The 14,708-nt window shown below is 52.4% G+C and overlaps 1 long non-coding RNA gene across 1 annotated transcript; it reads left to right on the top strand.

The window, feature by feature from the left end:
* The first annotated feature begins 564 nt into the window (after positions 1 to 564).
* On the top strand, positions 565 to 14,496 carry LOC105239626. The gene is made up of 4 exons (XR_002143705.2): positions 565 to 694; positions 13,731 to 13,845; positions 13,960 to 14,208; positions 14,350 to 14,496. It is a non-coding gene; the product is annotated as an uncharacterized LOC105239626 (long non-coding RNA).
* Positions 14,497 to 14,708: the final 212 nt, after the last annotated feature.

Here is a 14,708-nt window from a genome sequence, read left to right as displayed (position 1 = left end):
AGAAGCTGTAAGGGAAAACGCCCCTCCATTTCCCAGCAAAACCGAGGGCTTCTACCGTCCAGCTCTGGAAAGACAATCTCTCAGGGGGATTAGAAGTGAGCAGCTCTGGGGCGCCTGGGTGGCTCAGCTGGTTAAGTGTTTGCCTTTGGTTCAGGTCATGATCTCAGGGTCCTGGGATCGAGCCCCACATCGGATTCCCTGCTCAGTGGTGAGTCTGCTTCTCTCTGTTCCTTTGCTCCTCCCCCCTGCTCTTGCGTGCTCTCTCTCTCAAATAAATAAATTAAAAAAAAAAAAAGAAGTGAGCAGCTCTGACCTTGGGCCCCCCCCCCGGAGGCTCCCTCCCCCGGGGGATCCTCACTTTGTGGTCTATTGATACCACCACACTAGTGCCCAGTGTTGCCCCCTCCCCAGGTTACTGCACGGACCCACTCTCTTCCCAGCTTGGCTTCTCTTGAGACCTCGAAGCACCAAGGAGGGGGCGTCCAAAGGGACACTGACACAGAATACACAAAACATCGGAGCAGCCTGGCTTACAAAGTGCACGGTCACACCCAGCCCGCAGAGGCTGCCTCCTCCAGCGCCCCCCTAAGCTGCCAGGTTGCCGTGGTCTGCAGGCGCTCTCCCTCCATCTCCGCTAGTCTCCCTTGCTGAAGATCCTTCTAGTCCTGATATGTGGCACCTTCCGGATGGTTCTGTATGTCTCTTATCTTGTCTTTTACGGTTTCTGTCTCTTTCGTTGTGCCTTGGGTTGTGGGAGACTCTTGATTTTTTTCTTTCAGGCCGTCCATCCATTTCTTTCACTCTGTCCCCATATTTTAAATTTCCAAGGGTTCTTTCTCTGATGATTAGTGGCACCGTCTTGCTTGGTGGACGCAATAGCTTCTCACAGCTGAGGGTAAGGCTTTCTCTTCTCCTTCTCCTCTTCTTTCTCCCCCTCACCTATCTCCTCCTCTTGCTCATCGTTCTTTAAATTCTCCCTTGTTTACCAAATTATCTGTTTCCTCCAGAATCAATTTTCCTGTTGTTCCTCTCTTTCTCTTTGACGTTGCAGGCTTTCCTTAGATGAGCCGGGGAGGGCGTCCCTTCCTGTGCAGCAGGCGGAATGTGGGCCAGCCGCGTTGCACTGCATGGTTGGGGATCAGTGATCGGTGCTTGGTGAACCCCATGTAGGTGAGCCTGTGAGGAGCTGGGGTCTCCCAGATGATGGCTCGTGGGGGGCTTTCTTCCAAGGCACTTACGTGCACACAAGCACTCCAGTTCTCCTCAGAAAATGTGTTCCAAGACGTTTGCTCACGGCTCTCCTACCCCCAGAGGTGGGGATGGCAGTGGTGGTGTGAGGGCAGGGGTGGGGGGGGTGGGCAGCGGGTCTGCCTGCAGACCCTCAGTCAATCCAGGTTCCAGCCCCAGTTCCCACTCCTGCCCTCGGGGACCCCCGCAGTCTCCGCCTGGAGCCTCTTCCTTGCACTTCCCCGCCTGGGAGGATTCCAGCTGTGGCTCCCTCTGCTCTGTGTCACCTGTCACCACTCTTCCTTCTGCTCTCTGTCTTCCAGCAATGTGTTGAAATCCCTCATCTGGCGACACCCTGCCCCCCCTTCCTTATTGTGGGTTTATACCTTTTTTGTTCCTTCGCGATTGTATTAAAGGGAGTTTGGGAGGGAGGGGAGATAAATACATGTGCTCTAAGTATGTAAAACAGATAATCTGCCCAAAGCACTCTGCACAGTATCTGCTCAACAAATGTCAGCTCCTCTTAAAATTATCACCTGCCGCTGTCGTGTCCTGGGGTGTGCAGGGAGAGGTATGAGGGTCGGGGGGACAGTGGGTTCTTTGTCAGGGCGAGCAGATAGGGAGCTAGGCTGTGGTTTCTCTCCGTGAATCTTCTGTGGCTTCTAGCTATAGTTTTTCCTCTTAAAAATTTATTATTTAAAATTGATTTTTAATTGCATTAATAATAAATGAGTACGTGCCTTTGTAAAAAACGTAAAACCTCGAAATTGCCTTACACCAATTCCAATACCCTGCCACTTTCTGTCTCAGCTCGGGTCTGGGAAGCAGGCCCTGACATAGGGGTTGGAGGGCCAGCCCTTCACGTAGGAGGTGGTCCCAGGAAGCCCCAGTAGAGGGGTGCAGAGATGAGCCAGGGAAGGGAAGGAAAGACCAATAAAGGCATGGTTATCAAGGAAGGTAGTGCTGTGTGCAGCTGGGGCTCAGTCCTGCTGGGGACCTGTGGCCATCAGTGGAGAGCAGCCTACCCGAGGAGCCAAGGGTGCTGGGGGACTCAGCTGCCATGCTTTCTTCTGGGCCATGCTCCACGATGGGGGTCCTTGCCATGGCCACTGAGACCACAGTTCCCGTAATTCACTTCACCACCCCCACCCCGACATTCCTCTTTGAGGTCAGAGGCGGCCAGTCACTTCTGCTCCTGGAGCGCATATCATGTTGCCTCCTCCACCGTCTTGGGGGATGGGAGTGGGGAAGCTCTTCGAATCTTCCTCCAGACAGATTCCCCCCCTCCCCTCCAAAAGCCTTAGCAGTGGCTGCTGGAACTGGTGGGAGCTGGCAGATGGCGTGCCTCTCTTTCTAACTCAGAATTCAGAGATGTCACATTGGTAGCTCGAAAGCAGCCGTGGGGGAAGCGTTTACACCACGGAAATTGGCCAACGCCCCAGGTGTGAAACATTTGCTGCCACACCAGTGTCTGACGTCCAGCGGAGAGCGGATACAGGGGATAGGAAAACAAGCTAAATGGCATCACAAGGAAGCCACCTGATAGCTCTAGAACATGGGACATTTTGCAGAACAGCTCTCCTATTCTCTTCAATACATTAAGTTCATTTAAAAAAGGACCTGGCCAGACAGAAACAGACTGAAGTGCTATAACCAGATGCAGTCTGGTCTGGATTGGATACGGGTTTGCAAAAACATTTGTGGATCCATGGGGGAGCTCTGGATATGTTCTGGGCAGTAGTTGAGATGAATATTTCCTGAAATGGAAAGGTAGAGATCCTTGACTGGAAAAAGCAGGTTGCTTATCATATCTAGAATACAAGTATGTCTTTTTTTTAATTTTTATTTTTTTAAAAAGATTTTATTTATTTATTTGACAGAGAGAGAGGTAGCCAGCGAGAGAGGGAACACAAGCAGTGGGAGTGGGAGAGGAAGAAGCAGGCTCCCCACTGAGCAGGGAGCCTGATGTGGGGCACAATCCCAGGACCCTGGGATCATGACCTGAGCTGAAGGCAGACGCTTAACAACTGAGGCACACAGGCGTCCCTATGTCTTTTTTTTTTTTTTAAAGATTTATGTATTTATTTGAGAGAGAGAGCAAGAGAGCAGGGGAAGGGGCAGAGGAAGAGAGAGAGAAACTTGAGCAGACTCCCCACTGAGCGGGGAGCCTGACTTGGGGGTACATCCCATGACCCTGAGATCATGACCTGAGCCAAAACCAAAAGTTGGGTGCTTAACCCACTGTGCCACCCAGGCGCCCTACAAGTATGTCTTTATAAATATATGTGTGCAGAGAAAACTGTAGAAAGATAGTGTGGTAAGCAGAATCCACACCCTGATCCCGGCACCCGTGCGTGTGAGATTTCACTCCCATGATCGTGTCCGTGTCGTGTGATAAGGCACAGTTGATCTTAAAGTCGGGGGATTATCCTGGTGGGCCTCACTTAATCACAAGAGCCCTTTAAAAGCAGAGCATTTTCTGTGCCTGGTGGCAAAAGAGGCAGGCAGGAGAAGTCAGAGAGACTCGAAGCAGGAGAAAGGTTTAGATGGCCTCTTTCTGGCTTGGAGATGTGTTAAGAACCAGAGGACAGCCAGAAGGGAAATGGGGAGGACCTCAGTCCTGCAGCCACAAGGACCTGACTTCTGTTAATAACCTGGACGAACTCGCAAGTGGCTTCTTCCTCAGACCCTACAAGGAAAAGCCCAGCCTGGGTGACACCTTGACTTTGGCGTTTTGAGGCTCAGAGCAGAGAACCAAGTCCACCCAGACTTCTGCCTGGCAGTGGTGACAGGTAGTAAATGGAAGGGATTTTTTTTTTTAAGATTTTATTTATTTATTTAACAGAGATAGAGTCAGCCAGCGAGAGAGGGAACACAAGCAGGGGGAGTGGGAGAGGAAGAAGCAGGCTCATAGGAGAGGAGCCCGATGTGGGGCTCGATCCCAGAACGCCGGGATCACGCCCTGAGCCGAAGGCAGACGCTTAACCGCTGTGCCACCCAGGCGCCCCTGGAAGGGATTTTAAGCAGCCGAAGTTGTGGTAATTTGCTACACAGCCGTAGACAACGAAGATGGACGTGTACTTAGGTGTTGATGGCGGTGATATCGGGGAGATGAGAGTGTGAGGTTTTTATTTGAACCTCTCTGATGGTCTGTATGTTGTAACGTTCTGCACTGTGCCCGTTCTTCCATTATATTAAAAGGATATATTTTTTTAAAAACCTTTTAGATTGCTGGAGGAGGGAGCGGAAGCCCGTCCCTTTATTCTCCCCCCGCCACCCAAGAAAAGCTCCTACAGCATTATTCTGTATCTGCGCCAGGATACTTGCTGTATTTTGTACCGCTTATGTAATTAGGAACATCGTATTTTTAATTTAAATCATCTTATAAAAAAAAACACAACAAACCAAACCAAACGAGCCAAAATACTTTAGCCTCCTCCTGAGCAATAATATTCATGAAGTCATGGGTTGATTGTGCCAGTTCTTTTTTTCCTAGCACATCAAAATACATAACCATAATTATTAAAAAATACGGGTCTGTGTACCTCCAGTGGTATACAGAACAGGCTCTGGGAACGGCTGATCCCATATAATCCTTTTGCAGCTTTGGCTGCAGTTGAAAACAAAAGCCTGGGAGGGGTTGGCTCCTGGGTGCCTGGCAACTTCAGCCGTGACCCTGCCCACAAAAGCCCAAAGGCTGGGGACGCCAAGGTCTGGCCACTGTCTGGGTCACGGAGGGGGAAAGAACTTAACGGCAGATTTGTGCTTCTGGCAACTGCCCTGCCCACGGCTGGGTGTCAGAGCCCCAGGTTCAGCTGAGCCAGGCCATCTGACTCCTCAACTCCAGACTCAGGCCACTTTTCCTCCCAAAGAAAAGACCAGAAGCATGAGAAGTCCCAGAAGGAATCAGGCATCAACCAAAGACTAGGAGACGGCTTTTTGTCCACTTTTTTTGTTTTGCCCGGAGGAAGGAGGGAGCAGGCAATAATTTTTTTTTTAGGATTTTGTTTATTTATTTGAGAGAGCATGTGCACGAGAGAGAGAGAGAGAGAGAGAGAGAGAGATCATGCGCACACGAGCAGGGGGAGGGACAGAGGGAGAGGGAGAAGCAGACTCCCCGCTGAGCAGGGAGCCCGACGTGGGGCTCGATCCCTGGACTCCGGGATCATGACCTGAGCTGAAGGCAGACACTTAACCAAATGAGCCACCCAGGTGTCCTGATAAATTTGGTTTTAATATGGCTAGGGCTCATGGGAAAATCTATGCCAGATTTTTCCTGGTCAAAGAGCTTACCAATTGGGCAACTTAAGTTACTTAACTTCTGTTTCCTTATCTGTGAAGTGGCCTTAATGGAAAAGGTGGGTTTTGCCAAATGCTGGTGATGAAGGTGAAAACACTTCCTACTAAAATAATATTTACTGGTACGTTCGTGGTTCTCGGTATCTGCGTATGGAGAACCACTGGTCGTGTAACCTCTTCATCAGTGTCCCCCCCTTCTGCCTTCACCCCTGCACACTTTGCTCTGAAAACAACAGCCAGAAGGGGCCCCTAAAACCTGAGTCAGCTTCTGGCCCTTTTGGCTTAGAATCCTCCAGAGCCTTCCTATGTCACCTGAGTGAAAGCTGAGAGCAGTAGGAAGGCTCATGGCCTGTTACCTCCTCTCCTCGACTTCAGCCACACTAGCCTCTTGGCTGTGCCTGGAATACGCTGGGCCCCTCCCACCTCAGGACCTTTGCACTGGCTGTCCCCTGGCCTGCTCTTTCTCCATTGTCCACACAGCTCCCTCTCGCACCTCCTCGAGGCCTTTGCTGAAGTGTCAACTCCCCCCCATCCCCGACCCTTATCAATGCTCTCTCATCCCTTCCCTGCCCTGTGTTTCCCCTTCCCACTTCCCACCGTAAAACACGCTGCGTGTTCTGCTTATTTACTTGTTTTCTACCTTTCTCCCCTGCAAGACTGTAAGCTCCATGACTACAGGGATTTTTTAAAAAAATCTGTTTTGTTCACAACAGTTGTCCAGGGCCTTAGAACAGAGAGTGGCATATTGCAAGTGCTTAGTGATTATTCGTTGCATAACGAACGAACGCGCGGCGGGGGGAGTGGGTGCACAGTGGCCTGATTTTCAGAGGGTACCGCCTTGGGCTCCTGCAGGCCTTGGCCCGGGGAGCCCGTTTCTCTCCCAGGACCCCTGGCAGTTTGCACGCCAGTGGCCACGCTGTCTGCTCTTGAGCAACCATCCGGAGCAGTCCTCACTTGGCTCTGCTTTTGCTGGATTTTCAATACGTGATCTCCCCCCACGGACAGAACAGGAATCATTTAAAATCATTCATGAGAAACTCATGGCTGTGCTTTCTGCAGGCGGCTTCGCAGGCCGCGAGCGCCTGGTAGGGGACGTGGAAAGCAGAGAGGGAAAACCGTTCTGCCCGCTTTCCCATCCCCTCTACCCTCCCAGTCCGAGTTCCCCCCCCCCTCGCCCCACTGGGCCTGGGTCCAGAAGAGCGGCCGGTGCGGGTGGGAAAAGCTGAAGCATGGCGATGGCGGGTTCCTCTCCCCACTGCTGCCCCTGCATCCCAGGCCCGCGAGCTGCTCCCCCACAGCTCAGCCTGGAGCCTCAAGCCTGCCCTTGATCCTGGCTGAGGCCGCAGTCCGGGCCCCTCTTCGGCACCGTGCCGGGTCTGTCCCCAGCCTGGCCTCCAGCGGCTCACCCAAGAGGAGTCCGTGTTATGCCCTCACTGGCCCCTCTTGGGCTGATGCAAATGGTCAGGGGCAGCCCCTGGGGTTCAGCGATGTCGACCCCAGTGCCGCTCAGCCTTTAACTAGTGGCCTAACCCGTGGGGGTGGCGACTGGGCCAGGCGGGGCGGCCCTGCCCCTCCTGCTGGCTTGCCTTGACCTGCCCTTGGCAGCAGACACTTTTGGGGCCCCACCCACCTGCCCATAGCCCTGGCCTCCATGCTCGAGGCTGCTCACTGCAAACACCGCTGACTCTCCGCCCGAGGGATTTTTCTGGCAGCACACTCTTCCTGCAGGCAGGGGCACGGGGCAGCCTAGAGCACTAGAGACAAGGGAGGGGATCAGCGGACAAATATCGCAGCGGCCTTATCGCTGGCTTGGGGCAACTTCAGGGCCGTGTTCTTCACCGTCTCCCAGAGACCCCCAGGGGGACTCAGTCCCACCCAGTTGCCTGCAGTAACAACCGCCTTTCCCTCCTCTGCTGTCATTTCCCTTCCTGTTATCATCTGGCAGATCGAGGTGGGTTCATGATGGCTACAAATTCCTTGTCATTCTCCTAGCAGGGGGAGGAAGGGTGCCATCCCCCACTCCGCACGGCTGCAAAGACACACCGGAGTCCCAACCCCCTCCACCCACGGACAGGACCTTGTTTGGAATGGGGGTGGTGGCAGATGTCATCGAGTTAAGATGAGGTCGTCCCGGAGTCAGTGGTCCTTCAATCCAATGGCAGGTGTCCTTTCAAGAAGAGGGACCGGCACAGAGACAGGCACGCAGCTAGGCCCTGTGGAAGCAGAGGCAGAGGTCAGGGTGGTGGGGCGGAAGAAGAGGAGCACCAAACCCCAGAAGCCGGGAGTGAGGCCTGGAACAGACCTCTGACCTGGAACAGACAATCTGCGGCCTCCAGAAGGAACCCACCCCACTGACACCTTGATTTTGGACACGTGGCCTCCCGAGCCGTGCGAGAATGACTTTCTGAGCTGGCAGACAGCAGCCTGCGTGCACTTGCTGGCTCTTTAGGAAATGGGTCTTTCAGCCCAGCTGATGCTCCAATGTAAAACTGTGAGCAAGTAAGCGATTGTTATTTATTTTAAGCCGCCAAGTGTGGGGGTGGTCGGTTGCCTGGCAATAGACAACTGAAACACACATGAACTTCTGGCCCTGGGATCCTCCTTTTAGAGTCCTACATCTTCCACGTTCCTTCTTGCAGACTCGCTGCACTTCAAACTCACACGGCTTCTTGCCGCCCCTTTCCAGGCCTGGCCCCTAGGGACGGCGCCCCCCAGGCCCTCACCCGGCTCCCCTGCCTCAAGCCGGTGTCCCCCGCATGACTTCCCCGGAGGTAGGACTGGGATTGGTGGTCCTGCCCTGCTCCCCTCAACATGTCTACTGTCCTTAGCCCTCCAGGCAGCCTCCTCGGACTGGAAGGGGTGCCCCCGGGGGAAGTGAGTCTCGGCCAGCTCCTGCCTTGCGGCCCTTCTCACTGGGTGGCCGTTCTGGGTCCCTGTCCTTGGCCACATGAAACCTCGTCCCCTCTGCTGAAAACCCCATGGGATCAATTTTGTGGTTCTTGGCTCGTATCCATAACGAAGGCCTGCCCTTGTGGGCTTGTGGAGGGCATGGTGGCTCACCCGCTGATATCTGTCACCCCGCTGGGTGGCCAGTCTATTTATCTGGCTAGGGATCGGGTCAGGAAGGGGCGGACCTGTGCCTCGGTCCTAACCAATGAGACATGATGGGGGGCTGTCTACTAGGGGCTTCTGAGAAATGTTGACTTAATATTGACTTGCTCCTAAGAAAGGTGCTCAGTCTTGCCTGCCTGTTTTTTTTTTTTTTAAGATTTATTTATTTATTTTAGAGAGAGAGTGAGAGAGCAGAGGGAGGGGCAGAGGGAGAGGGAGACAAGCAGACTCCCTGCTGAGCCGGCAGCCTAACTCGGGACTTGATCCCAGGACCCTGAAATCATGACGTGAGCTGAAATCAAGAGTCAGGTGCCTAACCGACTGAGCCCCCCAGGTGTCCCTTGCCCTGCCTGTTTTTGCCTCTGGACTTGCGTTTGCCTAAACGTGTCGTCTGGGATGGCCAGAAGCACCTTGTGACCTCCAGAGAAACCGGGCTGAGCGTGAGGCTGACGTGAGGCCAGCTGAGTGGGCAGAGGGGGGCACTCGGGTCCTTGTGATCGCTGAGCTGCTGAGTGTCTCTTACGGGCCATCATCAATTCACTTGGTGTTTAAGCGAGCATTTTCCCAACTGTGGATCGGAACCCATCAGAGGGCCATGAAATCAGTTGGGTGGGTCACAACCAACAATGAAAAAAAAAAAGAATTAGAAGAAGGAAAAGGAGAATCGAAGATATCAGAGCACATCCTATGCCCTAGGACTTTGTGAAACCTTTGCCTGGTGATGGTGGATGTGTGCCTGCAGAGCCGGAATGGAAGGAGCATTTCTCACTGTAGACTGTGGTCAAAGAGTTTTAAAGCCATTGGCCAAAGCCAGGGTGAGCAGAGGTGTTTTCCGTAATTTGTAGTCAAAATTATCCCCAACACCCTCTTTTTCCAACCCCCACTCAATGACACAAGTCTTTGCTTCCCGTCCTTCCCAACCAGCCACGTGGCCTTCATTTCTGCCTTAAGTCTTGGTTCGCATTCTTGGCCCCCACCTGCAAAACCCTTTTGCCTCTCTCCCCTCTCTCCCTCCCCACCCTGTTTGATCTGATCTTTCAAGTCCTGCCTGGAGCCCGACGGACTCTGTGCCCCGCCCCCGCTATTCCCTGCCCCAGGTATTACCTGCATGGTGACGTGTGAGCCCCGCAGCCCCGCTCCCCAGATTCGAATTCCGATTCTGCCGCGTACTGATGCTGTGAACTTGGACGAGTGAATGAACTCATCCGATCCTCGGCTGAGTAATCTGCGAAATGGGGATCATTACACTCTGTCTCATAGGGTGGAATGAAGACTCAACGAATAAATTCAACATGAATAATGTTTGTCAAGTGCTTGAACCGTGCCCAGCACAGCCAAAATGCTTTCTAAGTGTCCGTGAGCTAAACAAGGTAACTGAATGTCATCCAATATCCATGATGGCATGTGTGTCTGCACGTGTGCCAGGGCCCACACCAAGGCTCTTGCCTCTCCCCAGGATTGGCCTTGAGTCTCGCTCTTCCTGGACGTTGAACTTCCTTCTAGGTTCCTGGCTGGCCCTGTTCTCAGCCTGTCTACCCCACGCCCTCCCAGCTGGCTGCTCTCACGCTGGGTAGCCGTGTCCATTCCCTGGCTGCACACTGCTCAGAGCTGCCCCTTCCAGCCTTCGCCTCAGCCCGGGTGCTTTCTAGCCAATCTGGGTGGGAACCCTGGAGGTGGCTTTCATGGGCTGATTTGATGTACAACTCCTCTTTTCAGTCCGTTAGGGGAGAAAGGGGCTTAAGAACACTCAGGTATCATTTCATGGCTAGACAGGTGGCAGGAGGGATCCCTTCGGCTGCCTAAGGTTTGAGAAGTATGGCAGTGATACTACTGGTGGTACGAAAATAAGAACGGACCTCTGAGCCGCCACCGAGCCTGGCGTGTGCGGGCCTGACCTGCCAGCCCTGGCTGGAGGCTCTATACAGAGCTACTTCTCTCCCCAAAGCCTGCCACATCCCGGGAAAAGAGGGACCATTGTCCTTGCTTTACAGATGACGGAACGGAGGCCCAGAGAGCAGGAGTCAGTTTCCCAAGATTGCACAGCCAAAAGAGGCTGGGAGTGGAGAGGGGACTGGGGGAGCTGGGAGGAAGCTCAAGTTTGACTTCTTGCCAAAGCCCACTCTGCCCTCCTCCTCCTTCAGCCACCTTCCTTGTGCACTGGCCTGAGTCTTCTTGCAAGCAGGGGTCTCGCCCTGCTGCTCTGGGGCCTTTTCGCCGGCTCTCAGCCTGGCCTGGGCTGTCCCTCCCCAGGCCAGCTGGGTTTGGCTCTAGGAAATGTGATTAAAGTTGGTCTCTCCAGAGAGGGTCTGTTCGAAAGAATCAAAGGCTCGAAGCAAGCAGAATGTTCATAATGTTGGAATAAACCCCCGTGCTTGGGCGGCTGTGGAAATATTAGACCTCCCAGCAAAACCTGCAGGGTTGTCAATTCAGAGACGGAGAAGGGGAAGATGAGAATAAAAGCAAAGCCCTGGCTCCAGCAAATGCTAGCATTCATTCCGACGGCAGCTAGGTCCCCGGAATCCTTACAGTGTGAATTCAGAAGGAGGAAAATAGCTCTCTGGGAGAGCAGGCAGTTCTCCATCTCACTTTTAATTGCACCTGGAAAGGGGCTTAATATCTCAGCCAATTTCTGCATCATCTTTTGCAAATCTTGGGCTGCTCAGGTCCCCGGGGGGTTTGTGTAATAAAACGGGATGGTTAAAGGGCATGTTTCTGCATTAACGAATCTTTCTGCACTGGCTGGGCCCGAGCATTATGTAAATGTTTACTGTAATTAAGAGATGAAGTTGTCACGGTGTAGTATTTTGGTTGCTGGTGTGGAGTTCCTGCCGTGCCCCAGCCTTGAATAGTCACCCGAGAAGGAGGAGGACCAGAAGTAGAGGAGAGAGGAAACGGTAGAAACGTGTGCATTGTACTTGCCTAACCCTGGCAAGGATCATCTCGTTATAACGTGCCTTCAGCCCCAGGTACGAGGAAGAGCCGGGGCCGCGGCTCAGGAAGGCAGGTCTGGGCTCGGTAGTGTTGACCTGCCTTCCTGCCACTGCTATGCTGGTGTGGCTGTGCTTCTGTCATACAGCCTTGAGCCTAGAGTAGGATTTCTCCTGTTTGATCCCAAAGATGAGAGGATATGTGGAATTCCACGACCTCTACTTGCACGCGTTTGTGTTCATAGCGGGGAATGGTAGAGAATTCCAGCATTAAAAAAAAAAAGGAAGTATAATTTTCATATGGTGAAACACATATCTTTAAAAAAAACACAGCTTTTTTGAGGTATAATTGACATCCGATAAACTGCACATATTTACATGATACAATTTGATCTGTTTTGACATATGCGTCCACCCGTGAAACTATCACCGTAATCAAGATCGTGAATATATCCACTGCCCCCCAAGGTCTCTCCGTGCCCCCCTGTAGTCCCTCCCGCCTGCCTCTCCCGGTTCCCCATCCCCAGGCAACCGCTGATCTGCTTCCTGTCACTGTAGACTAGCTTGCATTTTCTAGAATTTAATATAAATGGTAACATGCAGGATGCGCTCTCTGGCTTCTTTCACTCAGCGTGATTATCTTGAGATTCATCCATGTTGCGTGTTTGTTTTCTTTATTGATGAGTTGTATTCTGCTGCATGGATACACCACCATTTGTTTCCCCATTCGTCCGTTGGTGGATATTTGGGTTAATTCCAGGTTTGGGTTCTTACGGATGAAGCAGCCATGAATGTTTGTGGGCACATACTTTCATTTTTCTTGGGGAAATAGGTGCGAGTGGAATGGCTAGGTCATCCGGTAGGTATATGTTCAACTTGATTAAGAAAACGTTTTCCAAAGTGGTTGTACCGATTTCCACTCGTAGCAGACATGCGCAGGGGTTCCGTCGCTCTGCCTCCTTGCAGACATCTGGTATCATTGTCCTTTTTCATTTTAGCTATCCCAGCTTGGGGATGTGTGTGTTTCTTAATTACAATTTCATTTTTATGTGCCTTAAAACTCCGTAAGGTACGTGAGTATGTGCGTTTGTTTTTTTAAGATTTTATTTATTTATTTGAGAAAGCGATAACAAAGGAGCACGAATGGGGGGCAGGGAGCGGGAGAGGGAGAAGCAGGCTCCCCGTTGCGTAGGGAGCCCAACGAGGGGCTCGATCCCAGGACTCTGGGATCATGACCTGAGCCGAAGGCAGACGCTCAACCGACTGAGCCACCCAGGCGCCCCGAGTGTGGACATTTGTAAAAATTCGTCAAGCAGCACACTTGAGATGTCTGCACTTTACTGGATCTAAGTCATTTCTCCGTAAAATCCTATAAACAACACTGTAGGGAGAAGAGTCCCTTGAAATTCAGTCATCTTCTATTTCTATCCTTCGAAATGGTTTTGCCGACCAAGTCAGGGACCCAGCTCTGGTAACGGGACCTTTAAGAAAGCCTGCTAGTTGTTGGTGACCAGGTGAGTGAGGTGTGGGCCTGGCAGGTGTGGTTCAAGCTGAGGAAGGTGCAGGTGACTCATCCCGTTTCCTGGATCCTGGAAAATTGTGCCCTGGGCTTTTTTTCGAGGCTGTTCTTTGAAGTCCTAGAGATGAAAGCTTTGCAAGCCGTGGCCACTCCCCGCCCCGCTGTTGTAGTGGATGGAGGTGGCAGCCCCCTCCGGGGCAAGATGGGCGGAGGCCACTGCCCGGGGGTCGGGTGGTGGGGTGGTGTACGGGTGGGGTGGGCACAGAGGGGGCGGGACAAGATACCCGTGCAGCTCACTTTGTAGAGGCAAGGCCCAGACCCCATCTCCTTCCAGAACACGTCAGGGAGAGGATGACCGGGCTCTGCTGGCCTGGTCTGGTGGCCTAGTCATCGCCGAGTAAAAAATCCCACGTTGATGGCCCAGTGCACCCGAATCTGGGGTTCCCAACCTGGGGCTGCGCTACCCACCACCCAGGGGTGTTTGGAAATGAGGTTTTTGGTGATCACGATGTGAGGGGGCCATACGGGGTGAGTGGGAGGGATAGTGTGTGGGACAGCCCCGTGCAATGAAGGACTGTCCTTGCCCAAATACTGACAGTATGCCCCTGGTTGAAAAACAAGCTTTTTTTTTTTTTTTTTTTTTTAAGTGACCTCCGTGCCCATTGTGGATTCCGAGGCAGGGCTTGAAGTCTCGACCCTTGAGATTGAAACCTGAGCTTAACCCATTGAGTCACCCAGGCGCCCAGAAACAAGCTGGTTTTGGTAGGTAAGAGTTAATCGATTGCCTCACTGGTAGATATTCCTGTTCTTTCAATACCTTGAATTCATCTTTTTTTTTTTTTTTTTTTTTTTTTTTTTTTTTTTTTTTTTTTTTAGTTTAGTGTAAAGTAAATCCTACGCTCAATGTGGGGCTTGAACTCACGAACCTGAGCTCAAGAGTCTCAGGTTCCACTGACGGAGCCAGCCAGGCGCCCCATCCTTGAACTGATCTCGGGTTGTCCCTTGGAGCCTTCCCGTCTTGCTGGCCGCACCCACACCGCACAGCTGCTGCTGCTGAAGAAACGAGTCTGGAACTTCAACAGCACGAAAACCCTCCGCAGACCAAAACCCTTCTCTAGCTTAAAGGTTATGTGTAAGCCTGGCCCCATTTCGAAACTTTCTGGCACTCCCAACACATCGTTCGAGAGACGTTTAAAGAGCAAGGTTGATTTCAAACGCCATGAAATAATTTCTGAGCCTTATTTCATTTTAATTTTCTATTTTTAGAATTCGTTTCGCACCTAGTATTTGAAGTCAACGTAAGGTGCTCTGCTGGTCTTGGCGTGCGGCTGTGAGGGACAGAGATGAAGAGTTCCGGTTGGTGTGACCTGTGCGGTGAAGGGAGCTGCGGGTTTCTGACATTAAATATTAACACTGGGGATTAATAATGAAGGCTGACGGTTCCTTTCTCCGTGTTTCTGAGCGTGTGTCTCTCCCCAGCCTGCAAGGTCCGCAGGCCCAGGCCCTTGCCCTGCCTGAGCCGTGTGGCTGCAGCCCCCTGCTCTCTGAGGTCAGGAGAGGTAAGGAAAACAACACTCTTGTCACCCGGAGAGGCAGGAGTGCCTGCCTGGGCCACTGCACACAGC

Source organism: Ailuropoda melanoleuca, chromosome X (genome assembly GCF_002007445.2).
Source record: "Ailuropoda melanoleuca isolate Jingjing chromosome X, ASM200744v2, whole genome shotgun sequence".
NCBI lineage: Eukaryota > Metazoa > Chordata > Mammalia > Carnivora > Ursidae > Ailuropoda > Ailuropoda melanoleuca.
This window is presented reverse-complemented; position numbering and strand designations above follow the sequence as displayed.